The 14,207-nt window shown below is 43.9% G+C and overlaps 1 protein-coding gene across 4 annotated transcripts in view; it reads left to right on the forward strand.

Moving 5' to 3' along the window:
* The window catches only part of LOC140465746 (thyroid hormone receptor alpha-like), a 360,010-nt gene that overhangs the window by 191,518 nt on the left and 154,285 nt on the right, over positions 1-14,207 (forward strand). The window lies entirely within an intron of this gene.

Consider the following 14,207-nt stretch of genomic DNA (forward strand, 5'->3'; position numbering starts at 1 on the left):
CTGCCAGACCTGATGAGTTTCTCCAGCACTTTCAGTATTTATTTCAGATCTCCAGCATCCGCAGTACCTTACTTATATTATACAATCGGGAAAGAACCCACCTGATTAATTAATGCTCTTCAGGGGTGAAACCTGTTGCACTCACATGATTTGACAGCGTGCTACGCGGTGATCTAAATGTTCACAGAGATGGGAAGTAAATGTGGCCTTCTCAGTGTTACCTCCATTCACAGGATCCAGGAAAAAAGCAACAGTGATATGTTGGGGAGAGGTGGAAGGTGAAAGAGACAGCTTTATGAACTCTCCTTTAAAGGAGAGCATAAGACTATAATTCTTCCTTCTTAGTCAATGCAAGTCTGTTGATGTCAGCTGCGATTTAGTTGGTAGGACTGTCACTCAAAAGGATATGGTTTCAAATCCTTCTCCAGAACTTGAATGCTGAATACTAGATTAACACTCTCCCGCATTACTGATGAAATTATGCATTACTGAGAGAATTCTGCATTATGGAAGGAGTTCTGCATTTTTGAGGGAGTTCTGCATTACTGAGGGAATGCTGCATTACTGGGAGAGTTCTGCATTGTTGAGCAAGTGTCGCATTACTGAGGGAGTGCTGCATTACTAAGAGAGTTCTGCATTACTGAGGGAATGTTGCATGGCTGAGGAAGCGCTGCATTAATAAGGGGATGCTGCATTACTGAGAGTTCTGCATTACTAAGAGAGTTCTGCATTACTGAGGGAGTGCTGCATTACTGTCAGAGTTCTGCATTACTGAGGGAGTGCTGCATTACTGTGAGAGTTCTGCATAACTGAGGAAGGTGCTGTCTATTGGACAGGATGTTGAAGCAAGGGCCAGTTTGGAGCTGTCAACATTTTGGAATAGCGTTCAGTCTGCTGGTTTTCCAGTTCTGTGTGTATGCAGGTAAAATAGGAAGAGATACAAGATTTTTTTTTACACCTGAGAAACGGCAGCTGCACGGGGTGAACCTGAATAATGGGTTAGTACAAAACTGCAAAAGTAAAGCACTCAATGGGGAATTTCTGGAACAGCTTCCAACCTCTGTACAAGGATGCATACCTGCCACCTTCTGGTTAAACTTATATTGCAAAATGAAATGAGGTGATCTGGAAGAAGATGGAGGAACTCCTTGCAACAGTTCCGCACTTTCATTTTTGCCCTTATCCTCAGTTACACCCTCCTGTAAGGACAGAGAGTCATTGCCTCTAATAACTGGTGTGAGGAGATAGGGAATGTGCAGATTGTGTAATGTTGAGTAGATTTTTCCTGACATGCTTAGCAAGCAGAGTTTACTATTGAAGACAAGCTTTCCTGCAGGGCATCTCAAACTTGTGTTTGTGTTTTGTTGCTTCAATGAGAGGGATCACTCACCTGATCACTGAATTAACAGGAGTACACCTTGTGGTATGAACTCTCTGCTCCAGCTGCGTGAAGATCTTCAGATTAACATTTTTTAACACCAATTCCTCAACACACCCAAGAACTAAATGTTCCAGGCGTGTAAAACTTTGGGACACAACAATTAGCAATGGAACTGGAGTGGGTCATAAAGTAGATCACACACTGACAATACGTTGTGCCATAAACTGATAAACTGAAAGACTTCGGTGCCTCTATCTGTGTTTCCTCTGTGCAATCAATGCATTTCTCTTTACTCCTTTTAGCTCTGTTGCTGCTTGCTGTATCTTTCCCAAGTTTAGTGTTTGATTTCCAGTATCTCTGTATTCTGACATCCCCTACTTCGCAATGTGCTGATATAATTTGTTCTTGACAAGTGAACAACAACATTCTCTCGCTCAGTTTTTCCCTTTCTGTTTTTCTTCCTTTCCCCGTTGTCCATCCACAACCAGCACCTTTGCACCCTCCTGGTCATCCATTCAAAACTCTTCGCAAGTTTTGAGAAGATTTGTAGCTCAGGTTGAAGTTCTTGATGTAGGTTTGCTCACTAAGCTGGAAGGTTCATTTTCAGACGTTTCGTCACCATACTTGACGCTCACTGAAGGTGTTACCTAGTCTGGTGACGAAATGTCTGAAAATGAACCTTCCAGCTCAGCGAGCAAACCTGTATCCATTCAAATTCTTCTCACAGGCAGTCTACCATCCCAATTTTGGTCTAACCTTTCAACACTGGTCAGAATTCTCAACCTTGTTTTCAGTCCCTCGCCCCACCGTTTCTCAGTCATATCCTCCAAACCTCTCCACAAGCTGAACACACATTCAAACTAAAGATACACGTAAGCTTACAGGTGTATGCAAGCTTACAGGTGTACCAACCTTCTATTACTTACCGAGTGAAAGAAATATACGTCTGAGTAACTCTGAAAAATAACACAGAGTTTCCTTTCAAAATGTTTTAAGAGGTTCCAAGTATCTAAAATATGTTAAAATGAGAATTTCTAAATATGACCTCGGTTGAACCAACTGGATTTCTGCCAGTTAACTGAAATGTTTATAGCTTTTTTTTAGAAGACTTTTTTTCTTCTTCAATATTATTTTCTTTCCCCCAAACTGTCTTTGATTGCTTGGTGGTCATGAAAGCAGCTCTAGAAAAACAGTCGAGTCTGGCTAATCTGTGCACTTAGCTGTCGATGCCAGTGCTCTGAGAAAACCTGAAGCAGTTGGATCTGGACAATGGCCAGGGAGAGGCACAGGGTGGGTAACACACTGAGCTGACACGAGGAACTGCACATAAGTTGCAGTTGCTCATTCCTAGACGGCTCGGAGGAGATCAGAGCCTTTCCCTTCCAAACAGTTCCCCACCACTCACACTGTGGCTTATCACATGACCCCCAGTCTGTGCTAGATTCAGGATGCAAGAGACAAGCAGCGAGAGGCCCCCAGCTTTCGCTCAGATGTGCTGGATCACATGAAGCCACGGTGAAATGCAGTTTATTTGATCTTTCTAAACTAAAGCGACATGCCATTGAAGCTTTTAGTCTTGCCCTGGACAGGACAGAAAATCGCCAGAATACCAAACCTCCAAGGTTTGGAGGAGCCTGTGTTGGGCTGGGTGGACAAAGTTAAAAATCCCACAACACCAGGTTGCAGTCTAACAGGTTTATTCGGAAGCACTAGCTTTTGGAGCACTCCTCCTTCATCAGATAGCTGTTCTTGTTGTCAAGAACAACCACCTGATGAAAGAGCAGCACTCCGAAAGTTGGTACTTCCAAATAAACCTGTCGTACTATAACCTGGAGTTGTGTGATTTTTAACTTTGTAAATCTCCAAGGGAACACCAATTTATGCCACATGAAGAAAGAGGGCTGATTGGTCGGCAAATAGACCATAACTTGTCAAGGCATCTCCATAGATGAATGAAAGAACAGAAACTTGAATAGAGTGTCTCTTCCTTGAGGTTCTGTGTGACCAGGCGACTATTAGTTTACTTCATAAGTTTCCCTTTTGAGTTAGTTGATGTCAAATGAGACATGAAAGAGGCACTGCTGTCATCTCTGGAGTTGTTAGTAAAGCAAGGGTGAAAAGATCAGACACAGCTCCTACTCCTGACCGTTGACTTTCTCAAGGTTGTACACATGAACAGAGCCAGGTTGATTCAGAGGGTTGACGTCTTGTTCCCCTCCACCACACTATTCTCTCCATGAAGATAGGCTCTAGCACAGTTTAGGCTCACACATGGCTATTTGACATGAATTGGTGGAGACCTTTTGGTATCTGTGAATCTGTAAACCAGCCAAAGTTAGGAGAGAAGAAAATGAAAAGAAACCTTGCCTCTCCCACTCAGGTATAATACACTCCAACAATTCAAACATTTACAGTAGCAGCAGTGTGCACCATGTACAATATACTCTGCAGCAACGTGCACAGGCTCCTTCAGCAGCACCTTCCAAACCCACAACCTCTGCCATCAAGAAGGATAAGAGCAGCAGATGCATGGAAACACTACTCCCTGTAATTTAAGTTTTCTTCCTTCTGCATCGCTGGGTTAACATTCTGGATGTCCCTTAGGGTATCTGCACCCAATGATTCAAGAAGGCCAGTGCACTACCACCTTCTCAAGGGCAATTAGACATGGACAATAAACCCTGGCCTTCCCAACGATGCTCTCATCCAATAAATTAATGAAATAACACAGCCAGATCTCATGAGATTCCAACAGCTGTAGTTTTCAAAACAGCTGCGTTGAAAGGAGATTAAGACATCAATGAGAACATGTCAAAATTCCTAGTTGGCTGTGAAGTGCGTTGAGATGCCTCAAGGTTATAAAAGGCAAGGTCATTTCCTAGTTTCCATAAAGTGTTGGGTGCTGTCTACTGTTGGTGATGTAAGTGTGGAAAATCAGCCAGAAATGGAATACTGTTGCAACATGAACACAGCGGCTTGGATTTTACCTGGAGATGAACTAAGCCACCCATGCACCAGAGTTAAAGATTTTACTGCAATAAAACCAGGCTGCTGTGCAGGCAGAACCCCCAGAGGAAGAGGTGGCAAGGGAAGGCACAGCTTCAGTCACTTAAGTGCGCGACTTCCGCCCCGAGGCACTGGGTGTTCTGCTCTAGACAGCTGGCAGTCAACCAGCAGTATGCCACCTCCAACCTGTGCCACCCTCACCTCCATTCACCTCAGCCGTTTACCGCATTGACAGTGCCCACTACCCCCCACTTTGGAGACTCTCATGCCCACATCCTCAGGTCAGACTTTGTCTTTAACTGGGTGACCCGCTCAAAGACAGCTTCTTTATTTGGTCTCCTCTGGGACCATCGCACCAAAGATTCCCGAGATTGATCCCCAAAGATGAGAGGTCTGTCTTATGAAGAGGGGCCTGTACTCTCTGGAATTTAGAAGAAAAAGGGAAGATCAAATTGAGGTATTCAAGATAATAGAAGGTGTGGATAAAATAGATGTGGAGCGGAAGCTTCTTTTTGTGGGGCATTCTAAGTCAAAAGGTCATAGTCTTAGGATAAGGGGCAGCAAACTTAAACAGAGTTTAGAAGCAACTACTTCTCCCAAAGGCCTGTGAATCTGTGGAATTCGCTACCCCAAAGTGTGGAGGATGCTGGAACAGTGAGTAAATTTAAGGAGGAGTTAGACAGATTTTTAATTGGGAATGGGTTGAAGGGATATGGGGAGAAGGCAGGAAAATGGAGGTGAGGAGCATATCAGTCACAATCGAATGGCAGAGCAGACTCGATGGGCCGAATGCTGCTCCTACATCTTATGGACTTCTGAACAAAGCTCCCACCATATGCACATCTAGATTCAAGATTCAGGCAAATCAACTCAACATTGGGTTTTAATTCTTGAACAGGAAACTCAGTCCATGTCTAATAAAGAGAAACTCGACCAGTCTGACAGCACTTGTGCAGAGAGAAACGGAGGTAACATTCTGAGTTCCAGTATGATATTTTCTGAACTCCTTTGGCAGAGTCTATGGATTTGAAATGTTAACTCGGTTTCTCTCTCCACAGGTGCTGCCAGACCTTCTGAATTTCTCTAGCATTTCTGTGTTTTTTATTTTAGATTTCCAGTATTTTGTATTTATTTCAACCCTGTGTGTTTGTTTGTGTGAATGTGTCTATGTGTGTTTTTCTGTGTGAATATGTATGTATGTGTTTATGTGCTTAGAGAGATTGTGGTGTAGTGGTAATGTCACTAGGCTAGTGCTCTTGTGGTTTGTGGTGATGTTCTGGGAATGTGGGTTCAAATCTCATTTTAGCAGTTGGTGGGATTTAAATGCTGAATAAAGCCTGCAGTTGAACAATATTCTCAGTGATAGTGAAGCTATTGTCAATTGTTGCAAAAATCCATTTAGTTCACCGAGTAAAGGATAGGAGTCTGCTCTCCTTACCTGGTCTGGCCTGCATATACCTCCAAAGAGAAAAAAAACTGCTGATGCTGGAATCCAAAGTAGACAGGCAGGAGGTTGGAAGGACTGAAGAAGGGTTATAATCAAAATGTCGACTTCTCCACCTCCCAACGCTGCTTGGCTTGCTGTGTTCTTCCAGCCTCCTGCCTGTCTGCTTTGCATATGCCTCCAGGTAAGTATGTGGTGACTCTTACCTGAAATGACCTAGTGAGCCACTGCGTTCAAGGGTCATTAGGAATGTGTAACAAATGACACTTACACCAGTCATCTCACATCCCATCAAAGGATTCATGTTAGAAATGTGAATTGTGTGTGTGTATTTATGTTTGTGTAAGATTCGATTAGATTAGATTTCTTACAGTGTGGAAACAGGCCCTTCGGCCCAACAAGTCCACACTGACTCTCCGAAGAGAAGCCCACCCAGACCCATTCCCATACATTCATCCCTGACTAATCCACCTAACACTACGGGCAATTTAGCATGGCCAATTCACCTAACCCTGCACATCTTTGGACTGTCGGAGGAAACTGGAGCGCCCAGAGGAAACCCACACAGACACAGGAAGAACGTGCAAACTCCATACAAAAAGTCACTCAAGGCTGGAATCAAACCTGGGTCCCTGGTGCTGCGAGGCAGCAGTGCGAACTGTTGCGCCACCGTGCCACCCTGGCATGATATATGTGTACATGTGTGTGTGATTGCTTCTATGTGTTTTTCATTACTCGTTCACTAGATGAGGGCATCGCTGGTTGGGCCAGCATTTATTACCCAACCGAAACTGCCCAGAGCACACTTAAGAGTCAAACACATTGTTGTGGGTCTGGAGTCACATGTAGGCCCGACTAGGTAGGGATGGCAGTTTCCTTCACTAAAGTGAACCAGTTGGGTTTTTCCCCAATAATCAATTCACAGTCACCATTCCATTCTTTTTTTATTAAGTTCAAATTCAAATCTGCCATGGTAGGATTTGAGCCCCAGAACATCATATGGGTATCTGGATTAATACTCCAGCAATAATGCCATTAGGCCATGTGTTTATATATCAGAGTTCATCTCAGTGCATCTTTGCTGGTATCCAATCTGTGGGACCATAGAGTGTATTGAAGTGATTTTATGTCGCCTTATTTTTAATGTTTCTTGTGCAGAATTTTGCTGTGTGTTTTCCACATGCAAAGCGAGTACGGTCAGCTGGAAAATACTTATTTTGAAACAGAGAAACGCATGTCACTCTAAAATTAAGGACATTCAATGCTGGATTCAGAAATGAGTCTGGGTTTAAAATGGGAATTGCTTCAAGCAGACATCACAGTTGGTAAGAATACTGCGTTTGCTTTTTTCACAATGTGAGCTTTACCAAATGACTTGCAGAGCTAGTTAGACATGCTCTGAGATTTGTTGAGATTCTGAGTGTTTGCTGAAGCTGACGGTGATGAAAAGGGAAGTGCAAGGACCAAAGGGAATGTGGTCCCCATAAGCAGAAATACCCCTGTCCAAGCCACAACATCCAGCATGGGTTTGTCAACATACATCCATACTGAACACTGTGCAGTGATCCAATGGAACAGGTTTGAGAGGCTGAATGGTCTACCTCCATTCCTGCAGAGTCATACAGCACAGAAACAGAAACTTCAGCCCAACCAGTCCATGTCAAAAATAATCATAAACTAAACTAGACACACCTGCCCACTCCTGGCCCATATCCCTCCAAACCTTTCCTATTCATGTACTTACATAAATGTCTGTTGATTCAAAAAAATCTGGCTAAATCAGAGACAAAAAGAGAAATTGCTGGAAAAGCTCAGCAGGTCTGGCAGCATCCATGGAGAGAAATCAGAGTTAATGTTTCAGGTCAAGTCTGATTTCTCTCCACATGTGCTGCCAGATCGGCTGAGCTTTTCCAGCAATCTCTATTTTTGTCTCTGATTTACAGCATCTTCGGTTCTTTCGTTTTTTTTTATTTACTGGTTAAATTGGCTCCTTTTTAAAGCATAAATTAATCTGGGTCTGAGAGAAAGGAAGGTATTCTTTTTAAATGGACCTCACTGCAATCAGCTAAGAGACTAGCTGATTAAAGACGTTCCTCAACTGGGAACTTAACAGTTTAGGGGAATACAGTTGGGAATGTAGTAAATGGGTGAATCTTTCCTGAGCTGTGGTTCTTGAAGAGCTGAATAGCTGTCCAGGAATTTGTCCTGAATTGACATCTGCTTTTAATTAGAGGCACTGAGTAAAAGGTAAAAGTAGAATGGTTGCTTTACAACTCTGTCAAGCGGGACAGCCTATCCTAGAATAAAACTCATGAATGACTTCCAAATTCCTTTTAATCACCATCTCCAGCCAAACCTGCTGTTACAGATTCTTATCAGGACAGACAAGCCCTTATTCGTTATTGCTAGGTATTGAACTCGATTGTTCATGTTGGTACTATTTAAAAGAATGGAAAATATGTTGAGATGATAAAATTGTTTGAGTCTGACTGTTGATCAGAGTAACATTTATTCAAGGTGAAACTCTTCTGGTCTAGCCAGGTACAGGCGGGCTTTTCAAAAACGCTGGATTGAGACATTTCTCTGGCGTGTGGCTATTTTAGAAGTATCTTGTCATTTGACTTAGAAACATGTGAGCAATGAAAGATATACAGATACTCTATGCTTCACCCAGCCTGTCCCTAATTACTGTGAGACAGTTAGCGCTTGACAGGGTTAACTGACATCAGACACAATGATCTCCATCTATCAGCACATCAAGGGTCATTCCTGGAAGGAGGTGAGGGGGTACCAGGGTGTCAATCCCAGTTACTTTAGTGCTACAGCCTAACCGTAATAGTTGTGCCTCATAGCAACGAATATGTATCTTGGATGTAATGCAATTAATCATCGAGTGTTATGCAATAAACTGTTTATTGAGATGAAGCGAATCTTGTGCTGAAGACTTGTATGGGTATCCTTCCCACTTGGCACCAGTGACTAAAACCAATGGCAATAGGAAGGATCAGTGATAGTGGATCTTTCTAGGCCATCCCAGACAGTTCAGGCACACAACTACGACATTAGCTGGCCTGACAATTGCGATGCTTTGTGCACAGCAATTTAGTGACTCTCCATCCCAAAAGGTGAAATTACAGGTAGATTTAAAAACAGAGTTAAAAACCGGGTCAATTTAGGGAACGACTGGAAAACTTCCTGGAAATTCCTATCCAACCCTGTGATCACTCTGTGCCTTGCCCTGAATGCCAGAGTTGGCTGGTAGGCCACTCTGCCAACCTGAGGCACAAACCATATCGACTATGGACTAGCTAAGACTTATAGAGAGGCTCTGGTTTTTGGTGGTTGTTCAGGCAGAGAGGAGGGGGGTATCAGCAGGCAGCTCTTATGCTGAGGTAAGGGATGCGGGAGGGGGGGCGCGACTGTTGTTGGGAGATGAACCTGAGGTTTTATGGGGGGGGAAGGTTGGGGCTCCTAACTAGTCAGGGCCACAAGCCACAGTTTAATTTTGAGTCCAAATAAAAGACTCCTCCTTCTGCACCTTCACAAATAAAATCTGTAAGCTTCCTGAATTCCACCTTGCCCCCATCACACCTCCCCCCGTCTCTCAGTAGTATCCATAATCTAAAACGTCACAATCCTCCATTGAGAAATGGATGTTGATTGGTTAGTTTTGAAACTGTAATCCATCTGAGCCTGTCAAAAAAACCAACATATAAAGCGAAGCATTTATAATCAACAAATGGCTAGCACGGGCATTATGGGCTGAAAGGGCTTTTTTCAGTATTGTCTCTTTATGTGATGACTCATGATATTAATGGACAGATCAGGCGGCCCACATTTCTCACAACATAGCTTGTTTTTCAAGGTGCATTTATAGTATTGGGTCGCTACCCTGCTCCCATTGTCCTGTTGTTCTGTTAATTTCAGCATTAAATAGGCACTTGGAGACACGGAGGCACGTTTGGCAGTGCAGCACATTGCGCAATCATGAAGGAGATCTTGTCTGAGAGTTGGTGTTCCATTCCTGTTACTCTAGGGTAAAAAAAATGAAAGATGTATGAGCCCTAGACTAACCACTCATTCCCCCTTATTGACATTAATTATAATCTGTGGGACATCTAATGCGAATATTTTGTGTCCGTGTAATGTGGATTTTCCATTGAACTGACTGAGGTTATTTTTAACTTTATCCTTGAAGCAACTCATTCTTTCTACTATGACCCTGAGTGCTGTTGCTGCTGTTCTGTGCAAACACTTTGTAATACCGTCTCTATCTGTGATGTACAAATTGATTTAATTTTTATTGTGAAGTCTAAATGGCCATGATCAGGAGAAAGCCACACCTGTTGGATTTAGAAATGTTCCCTTCTTACAGTGAAGTACTACTGAGAAGGTTAAATAATTGAGTGGAGTTCACATTAAATGGTCTGAGGGAGGAAGAGTTTGATGTGTCAGTTGTCATCTCAATGTTCCTTATATGTGTTTAGATTAGATTAGATTCCCCACAGTGTGGAAACAGGCCCTTCGGCCCAACCAGACCGACCTTTCAAAGAGTAACCCACCCAGACCCATTTACCTCTGACTAATGCACCTAACACTATGGGAAATCAAAGTTTGGTAAAAGATTTGTAGCTCGGGTGCTCATTGTTGTGGTTCTGTTTGCCGAGCTGGGAATTTGTCTTGCAAACGTTTCGTCCCCTGTCTAGGTGACATCTTCAGTGCTTGGGAGCCTCCTGTGAAGCGCTTCTGTGCTGTTTTCTCTGGTATTTATAGTGGCCTGTCTCTGCCGCTTCCGGTTGTCAGTTCGAGCTGTCGGTGGCCGGTATATTGGTACACTATGTAGTGTACAAAATCCCATGCAAGGACTGCAGAAAACACTACATCGGACAAACAGGAAGACAGTTAACGATCCGTATACACGAACACCAACTAGCCACGAAACGACACGACCAGCTATCCTTAGTAGCCACACACACAGACGACAAGCAACATGAATTCGACTGGGACAACACTACCATTATAGGGCAAGCCAAACAGAGAACAGCCAGGGAATTCCTAGAGGCATGGCACTCATTCACAGACTCTATCAACAAACACATCGACCTGGACCCAATATACCGGCCACTACAGTGGACAGCTAGAACTGACAACCGGAAGCGGCAGAGACAGGCCACTATAAATACCGGAGAAAACAGCACAGAAGCGCATCACAGGAGGCTCCCAAGCACTGAAGATGTCACCTAGACAGGGGACGAAACGTTTGCGAGACAAATTCCCAGCTCAGCGAACAGAACCACAACAACTATGGGAAATTTAGCATGGCCAATTTACCTAACCTGCATATCTTTGGACCGTGGGAGGAAACCGGAGCACCCAGAGGAAACCCACGCAGAGACAGGGAGAATGTGCAAACTCTGCACAGACAGTCACTGAAGGCTGGAATCGAATCTGGGACCCTGGTGCTGTGAGGCAGCAGTACTAACCACTGTACCACTGTGCCGTCCAATGCTTTGAAATGGAAGATTGGTCACAGCCTGGAAGCTCGGTTCCTGTGGTGTGCTTCAGCTCAGGTTTAATAGCACATCAGTTGCATTATGAAGGTGAGAGTAGGTCGTGAACACAGATCTTCCATTTAAGTTGGGCCATCATTGGGCTCAGCCGGATTCTCATATGTAAAAGTGTCAATTCAAAGGAGAGTTATCCTTGAGCTTCAGTTAGCTATAACACAGTAATGCCATCAATGTGTCACCAACTTACACTCTCAGGTCAGGGAGACTTAAGAGTTTTTCGGATGAGGAGGAGGCTCAGCGATATTTGGGACAAACGAGATGAATTTGATAGCAGCACAAAAATCACCAAACAGAAATGACAGCAGCTAAAGGCTTTGCTTGACTTCTCTTTCCCCATCAATGATTAATGTTAATATATTGTACGAGACAGTTGCTGTGTATATAGATTCCCATGGCTTCATAATTCTATCCCCCAAATGTTAATGTGCAGGAGCATGACACTTTCCATCTCGTCAAATGGTCCCACGATAGCGTTCGTGCTGTGTGATCGCTCGTTATCATGGAACAATTGTGCCTCCCCTTGCTGCTGTGTGACAAAAACCTGATGAGAAATGAACCAGGTGCAGTTCGTGGTCGATGACAGGAGTTAAGAAATCAGCCTCAAACCAGCCTCTGGCATATGGGTTGGCACAAGTACACCTGGGAAATGAAAGTCATCGACTGAAAACCTTAGAAACCTTCCACCCTGCTCCTTCCTTCCCCTCCGACACACGCACCCAAAAAAAGGGGGCACTTTGTTTCCAGTTTTGAAATGGCCAGAGCATCGGGCAACTTGCATCAGCCCAGTTATTCTCATGACATTGTAATGTGAATTGTGGGATGGGTCCTACCCCTATAAGGCAAATGTATTACAGCAGGTTGAGAGATCCTGTGAATTCAGACTCCAGAACCTCAATGCTTACACTCATAGAACCCCTGCAGTGTGGGAGCAGGCATTTGGCCCAATGGCTTTACACCAATCCTCCAAAGAGCACCTCACCCAGACCTAGCACCCCCATCCTCATACCTCCATATTTCCCATGGTTAATCCACCTAGCCTGCCTGGACCTTATGGACAATTTAGCACAGCAAATTCACCTAACCTGCAGATCTTTGGACCGTGGGAGGAGACTAGATCACCCAGAGGAAACCCACGCAGACACGGGTAGAATGTGCAAACTTCACACAGATAGTCACCCGAGGCTGGAACTGAACCTGGGTCCCTGGCGCTGTGGGGTAGCAGTGCTAACCACTTTATTGCCTTAGACTAAATGGAGATTGATTTGTAAGTTGTGTCATCATCATGTGAATTTTTGTGGCCAGTATTCTGTGATCGGGATTTTGTAAGTGTGCATGGAGAGAAGTGGAAAAAGGAGAAATCAGAATCGGAGGCCACTGACTCCTCTTATTGGATAAGGTTCCTTTTGTTTGATATATAATCCAATGCAGCAGTATGACCAACCTTTGGAACTATTTATGTGATATCACAGCATCCACACGTCTCTTCATTTATCTAAAAGCAAAATACCAAGGATGCTGGGAATCTGAAATAAAAACAGGAAATGTTGGAGAGACTCAGTAGGTCTGGCAGCATCCGTGCAAAGAGAAACAGAGTTCACATTTCAAATCCAAAGACTATTCTTCAGAATCAAAGACTCGTCAAAGAACGTTAACTCTTCTTCTTTTTCCACAGAAACTGCCCGTGCTGCTCAGATTCTCTAACATTTTCTGCTCTTATCTCTTCAGTTAATCTGTGAGACCATGGGTAGGACAGTTGACTCAGATGGAATGGAACAAAAACTAACTCAGTCTTTGGGCTTTATGATAACTCAATGCTCTGACTTTAGTTAATTTTGTGATTTTGAAAATGGGGTGATGTTTTCTTAAACCTGACACGTTGCTTGATTAGGAGCCAGTGTAGATTAACAAGTCTGGGGTGATAGATGTCCAGGACTTGGACAGAATCCGTGTTTGGGATGACCTGAGATTTATTGGGAAGAGAAGGTAGCAGGCTAGTTGGGGGTCCGTCGGAATCGTGAAGTCTGGAGATCACAAAGGCACAGCCGAGAGTGTCAGCAGCAGGTGCAGTGAGGCAAAAATGGATTCAAACGATGCTGTGGAAGTCTTCATGACAGTGCCAGTATGTAGTGAGAAACCCACTTTGGGATCAAAAAGAGCACTGAGGTGACAGATAGTCTAGTTTAGAGTCATAGAGATGTATAGCACGGAAGCAAGCCCTTTGGTCCAACTTGTCTATGCTGACCAGAAATCCTAACTTAATCTAGTCCCATTTGCCAGCACTTGGCCCATATCCCGCTAAAACTTTCCTATTCATATACCCATCCAGATGCCTTTTAAACATTGTAATTCTACCAGTCTTCACCACTTCCTTTAGCAGTCCATTCCATGCACGCACCACCCTTTACATGAAAGAGTTGCCCCTTAGGTCCCTTTTAAATCTTTCCCCTCTCGTCTTAAACCTACGCCCTCTAGTTCTGGACTCCCCTACCCCAGGGAAAAGACCTTGTCTATTTACACTATTCATGCCCCTCACATAGTTGCCAAGGAGATGGATGGAGTCAGTAACTTGGGATTGCAACCAGTAGCAATGGTAAAAACAATGACTGCAGATGCTGGAAACTAGATTCTGGATTAGGGTGGTGCTGGAAAAGCACAGCAGTTCAGGCAGCATCCGAGGAGCAGGAAAATCGAGGTTTCGGGCAAAAGCCCTTCATCAGGAATACAGGCAGAGTGCCTGAAGGGTGGAGAGATAAATGAGAGGAGGGTGGGGGTGGGGAAGAAGTAGCATAGTGTACAATAGGTGAGT

This window comes from Chiloscyllium punctatum, chromosome 42, assembly GCF_047496795.1.
Source record: "Chiloscyllium punctatum isolate Juve2018m chromosome 42, sChiPun1.3, whole genome shotgun sequence".
Lineage (NCBI taxonomy): Eukaryota > Metazoa > Chordata > Chondrichthyes > Orectolobiformes > Hemiscylliidae > Chiloscyllium > Chiloscyllium punctatum.